The sequence below is a fragment of the Poecile atricapillus genome, chromosome Z (genome assembly GCF_030490865.1).
Source record: "Poecile atricapillus isolate bPoeAtr1 chromosome Z, bPoeAtr1.hap1, whole genome shotgun sequence".
NCBI classification, from domain to species: domain Eukaryota; kingdom Metazoa; phylum Chordata; class Aves; order Passeriformes; family Paridae; genus Poecile; species Poecile atricapillus.
Window position 1 is genome coordinate 16,863,145 of NC_081289.1, and position 6,000 is coordinate 16,869,144.

Consider the following 6,000-nt stretch of genomic DNA (forward strand, 5'->3'; position numbering starts at 1 on the left):
CGGGGGTGCGGGCACCGGGGAGGGGGAGGCGGGCGCTGCCCGGTCCGGAGGGCGCGGTGGCCTCGGGGGTGCCGGGGCGGGGGCGGCTCCGCGCGGAGCTGGGCCCGGAGCGCTCCGGGGCTGCGGGGCGGGGCCCGCCCGCCAGGGGGCGCTGCACTCGCCGTTCCTGTCCGCCAGGGGGCGCTGCGCCCGCCGCTCCCGCCCGCCAGGGGGCGCTGCGCCCGCCGCTCCCGCCCGCCAGGGGGCGCCCCGCCAGGGCCGGGCGGCGCTGAGGCGGCGGCGGGGCCGGGCCCGGCACGGGCGGTCACCGCTCCCCGCCCGCTTCCAGCCGCGATCCAGCGCCTGCTCCGGGGAGCCGCCGCCCTCCTCCCGGCACCGGCACAGACCCGGCTCCCCGCGGCCGCAGCGGGACCGCGCCCGGAGCCCCGGCGGGACCCCAGCCCCGCGCCAGCCGAAGCAGGAGCGGCAGCGCCGGGCTCGGCCCCAGCGCCCGTCACGGAGCGGCTCCTCCCGCCCGCGGCCCGGGGGTCCCGGGGCCCATCCCAGCGCCAATCCCGCACCCCGCCCGCCAAGGGAGAAGCGGCTCCACCCGGGACCCCCAGCGGATACCGGCGGGGGCGGGGCCGGGACCCGGGTCCCGGTGCCGGCCCTATCTCAGCGCCTCGGGCTCCGCAGAGCGCTCCGAGTGCCGGTCCCGCCGCACCCCGGGCCGAGCCCCCACCGCGGAGCCGAGCGGAGCGGGCGCGGAGCCGCCGGGGTTTATGGGCGGGGCGGGGCCGGCTCAGGTGCGCGGGGCCCAGAGCGGCTGCGCGGGCCGAGGGGATTTAAGCCCCGGGAATTAAATTTGGAGCCATTTGTCCCTCGGTGCGAGCGGCTGCGGGTGGGCCGGGCTCTATGGCTGTCATTCTCTTTTTTCTGCGCTTCTTTTTTTCTGTACTTCTTTTCCTCTATCCTCTTTTCTCCCCTCCCTCCCTCCTGTCTGCCGCCCTCTACTGCCTCCCCCCACCCTCCCTCCCCAGACTGAGATTCCTGGGAGATTGGTGCAGGCTCTGCCAGCCAGAACAATCCTTGGTCTGAACACCCAGGAACCTGGGACATCATCAGTATCCTCCTGGGCCTCTTCCCAACAGCTCCGGCTGTGCTCCGTGTGTCCCACAGTTCCCACGCTGACACACCACAGCTTCCTCCCCCTGCTGCCTTGGGGAGCATCCCTGAGGTGCCACCAGCAAAGGAGCCTCTTACGGACACAGAGTCTGGGCATCCAGGGCAAGAAAAGGAGTTTTCAGCATCTCCCACTCTGCTGGTACTGACAGCAAACATGGTTTCGGCCTCGACAAGAAACAGAGGGTCAGAGGTTCTATAGATCCTGGTCTCAGCCTTGCCACAGGTACAACCTGAGAGGGAGAGGGAAGGAAAAACGTCAGGGTGGGTTAAAGCTCCAGAACATCCTTACTGGGATTCTGCCAGCTTTGGTTGATGCCTTTAATATTCAGCAGCTCCTTCTCTGCTGCATAAACCATGGCCTCCACTGTGTGAAATCCAGCTTCTTCCCCATCATTGGCATCTATGCTACATTGCTGAGAGGGAGGAGGGGAAAATTACAGGTTGTTTTGGGGGTTTTTTGACAGAACATAAGCAAGAATTTAGCAAAGTTGTTTTCAGATGTACCTTTTTTTGAAGGAAAAAAATAAGGTTGGATATTAGGAAGGAATACTTCCCTGTGGGTGTGCTGAGGCCCTGGCAAAGGGTGCCCAAAGCAGCTGTGGCTGTCCCATCCCTGGCAGTGTCCAAGGCCAGGTTGGAGGGGCTTGGAGCAACCTGGGATAGTGGAAGGTGTCCCTGCCCATGGCAGGAGGTGGATCAGGATGAGCTTTTAAGGTCCCTTCCAGTCTAAACCATTCTGGCATTCCACTGTTCCATCCATTCAGGGGGTAGGGATTTCCTCCTGCCAGGTTTGGGGGAAGCTGCTGCTTTATGAAATGAGTCCTGAGTTTTGCTGAGCTGAGTTTTGCTCCTCTCTTAAGCCATGTATCACATGTGCTTCCTATACAAAGTCCCAGCAGCTTCACATATTGAGGGAAGGAAGCAGAATGCTGTAGCTGTGACAAAAAGCTTTGCAGAAGAATTTTAAAGCCTCAGAGCCACCCCCAAACCCAAATTAAAATAGTGAGCCAGTGCTCTTTAGTCACCTCAGCAGACTTGCAAGCCCACAAACTTTCCCAAGCATGTTCCTGAAAAAACCCACCTGAGCAGCCTCTGCCTGTGGCTGACCCTGGGTTTTGGAACAGGAGAGGCCCCTGGGAGCCTCCTGCCCCTGTCAGCAGCCCAAGCCACAGCTCTGGTCCCCAGGGTGGGTGTCTCGGTGGTTGTGGTGGGGTCTGACCCCTGGGTCCAGGGTTCCTTTCCCTGCAGGCACCCAGGCTCGGGCACAGCTTCCCATTATGCTGTGGCTGTGCCACCACCTTTTGCCTGGAACTGCTCCCTTGGTGCAGCTGTCACCCACCTGGGGACACAGTGCTGAACTCCATGGCTGGAGAGGCCAAAAGTCACACCAGGAACCACTGATGGACCTTCTTTCCAGGACACCCTTCTGCTGGCAGGACAAATCACAGTGGCTGTGCTCCTGCAGTGGGGGTCAGAGGGCCAAAGCTTGTTTCATTTTACCTGGAGAGCCTTGTGCCAGGGAGATGAGGAAGAAGCTTTAGATCACCCTCGCTCTGACCATGCTGCTGAGGGAAACTAAAGCAAAAGGGAGGAAACCCAACCAGGCACCTGCTGTGTGAGTGGCTGATCACCACATCTCGCCTCACTTTTCCTCTGGAACCCCTCTGTGTGGGTCTCCTGGTAGTGGCCATCGCAGAGGAGAGATCAATGCACCACTGGAACAGTGGGAAAGGCTGTGGGGAATCACAACATGAACCGTGCTGCTGCAGGTTTTGTAGAGGCTCAAGCAGAAGTAATTCCTACTTACATTATTTCCTCAATTATGACAATTTTTTAAAATAATTCATTGTAGTGAAAACGTGGATTTTGCATAACATGAATACTCTCATGTGAGCAGGAATCTCCCTAAAGATACTTTACTGGATGCTTTTTTGCTGTAGCTTCCTTGGTCCCCCCTTCATCCCTAGGGAAGGGATCTCTCCTTTCCTGTACCAGTGGAGGAGGAAGACTGGGAGGAATTTGGGAAATGGACTGTAATTCATCCTGTGCACACATTGAGGGAGAGAATGAGGGAAAACAGAACAAAAAATCCCAAGCCCCACTGAATCCAGAAGCTTTTTCCAAGACAAAGTGAGGACTTGATGTTGACAAAAAACTTTGTGGATTCCAATCTGCTCATGCCAAAAAAAATTGTTGGCAAATGAAAGAGTCAGAGAACAGAGAATTTCTTCCTGGTGTTTTTGCTCAGTCTGGTTAGTTTTCTGTTGTCCTTCACCTGAAAGGTCTCTGATTTGAAAGAAATAAATCACCTCTTAGGCCGAGTTTGGCAAACCCCAGCCTGCTTGCTCAGCCTGGCAAAGGCGAGCAGTTCTGCTGCCTTTGCTGCTACAGGACACCCACCTCCCAGACTGCAGGAACCCCCCGCAACCCAGGAGAGGTCCTCAGATCCTGCTGCCAGATCCTGCAAAAGCTGGAGTGTCACAGCTTCCACCAAGAGAAAAGGGGGGGGTAAAAGTATTAAACTGTATTTCCATGGATGCTTAGAAAAATTAGGAAAACAAGCCAGAGAACATGATGTCTGAGACAAGACCAAAAGCCACTTGCTATTGATTATCTGCATCAGCTCCTCTCTGTATCAATCAAATTTGATCAGAGTAGCAGTTAAAACTTAGTTATGCAGCCACATGTGAATTCTGCACTTCAGCAATGCCTTACTTGACATTTCTGCCCACTCCCCATTTTCCCTAGCCTCGGGGGTTTGTGCTCCTGCCTCCCTGGCCCCTCACCCCTTGTTTCAAACAAGCACATTTTACTTGAAGCCTGCAGACTGGGAACCTCAAACACTGCCCTGAGGTGTTGATCCCAAACTTCTTACCTTTCTCTGTCAGGTCCTGGAAAATGAAGAGAAACTGAACACAGAAGTGCAACTGGCATTAGTTAGTGGTATTAATGTCGTTAAGGAAGGGGAGAAAATCCACCAAGCTGGCTTCATCGTGCTAAAAATAACTGCACATGAGGGAAGGAAACAAGACAGTGGAGGGTGGGTGATACAAGTGCTGAGAGGCTACAAAAACCAGTGTCTCCTAGCTGGGAAAAGGGATTGCTCAGACATGAGCACAGGTAACTCCAGACAGGAAATAAGGAGAAGGCAAAGTGACCAAACAGAGAAAGTCAAATTTCTGAGGGAAAAAGGACTTGGTTAATACTGTCCTGCTTAGGAAGGACAAAGAGCCTGTGAAGAGGATGAGCAGGCAAGTTTGTGGAAGCTGTCTTCTGACCATGATGCTGTTTCTGCTCCTGGAGGGGAGGGTTCAGTTCAGCAGTCTGATTCTGTCCCCTGATTCTCTGCCCATCCATGCCCCTCCCAGGTTTCTGCTTGGATACCCCTCTGGCAGCTTCTGGCAGAAGCCAGTTCAAGTCCGGAGGCTCTTGAACCCCCGTATCCTGTGTTTCCCAGGCCAGGCTGGTGAGCCATCAGTCCTTCCCTGCCTTGATGACTTGGTTTCCAGTCAAGGTCTGTCTTCTTGCTGTGCCAGAACACACAAAGCCAGGGGGCGGGGGCACACGAGCCTGAGGTGGCTGGGTGAGGTGCCAGAAAGGCTGCAAATGACTGCCAGAGCACAAAGCCTTTCATTAGAGTCACAGAATCATTCATTCAGGCTGGAAAGACCTCTGAGATCACCAGCCTGTGACCAAACACTACTTTATCAACCAGGCATTGAGTACGGGCTTTTCTTTAAACACCACCTGATGCCCAGTCAGCCTTTCTGTGAAGGATTTCTTCCTGCTGTTCAACCTGAGCCTCCCCAGGCTCAGCTTGAAACCATTTCCCCTTATCCTGTCCCTTGTTCCCCGGGAGCAAAGCCTGACTTCCCCTGGCTGCACCCTCCTGTCAGGGAGTTGTGCAGAGCCAGGTCTCCCCTGAGCCTCCTTTTTTTCAGGCTGAGCCTCCCCACCCACTCCTTGGAGCACTCCAGTCTCTTCCCCAGCTCTGTTCCCTTCTCTGGAGAATAAAAGTGATCACCGACAGTTGCAGCTGATCTTGCAGGGAGACAAAGGCAGTGCAACAAAGAATGGCCTCAACTTTTTTGCTTTGTACCCCCCTCCAAGTCTGCTTTATCATTACTTGTCAAGAGAATCCATCCTCATGTATGGATATGCAAAAAGTCCTGACTTCTGTAGAAGCACAGAGTGTTTTAGGTGGCCCTCAGCTCCAGCCCTGATTCAGAGCAACAGCTGAACTCCTCTGGCTTGAGCAGGACAGCAGCAGTGTGAAAATACAGGCAGCTACACCAACACTTACAGTCTCCTGTGCTGGGGAGCCACCCAGCTCATTCTTACACTGCAAAAATATCCTGAATGGCTCTGGAGTTACTTCTCCCAGCAGTGGGACAAACTGATGTGGAGCAGACCAGAATGACAGCATTAAATCAAGAGTGCAACAAGATTCCGTTCACAGCTTCCTTGGGGCAGGAGAATATGGGACACAGACTTGTCTGTAACGTTCTGATGTTTGAACATTTTTTTAGCTCTGTCAATTTAACCATCAAAAATAAACTCCCTGAAATATAAAGTATTAAATAACCCTCTTTCCCCTTACAGGATTTTAAGAGGGAAGCTTAACGTGCATGCTTCACACTTGCTGCTTCTGTTTTTGGGGAAAGCATGATGTGGAATGTTGGGAAGAGGGAATTAAGGGAAGAAGAGCTGCAACAAAACACAACTGGTGACCAATGCCAAGTCTCCCTTAGAAGATTGTCACAAAAGCATTTATAGATATATATAAATATTTGTATTTTTCCATCTAGGAGTGGTATGCAACAATGCATAAAACCA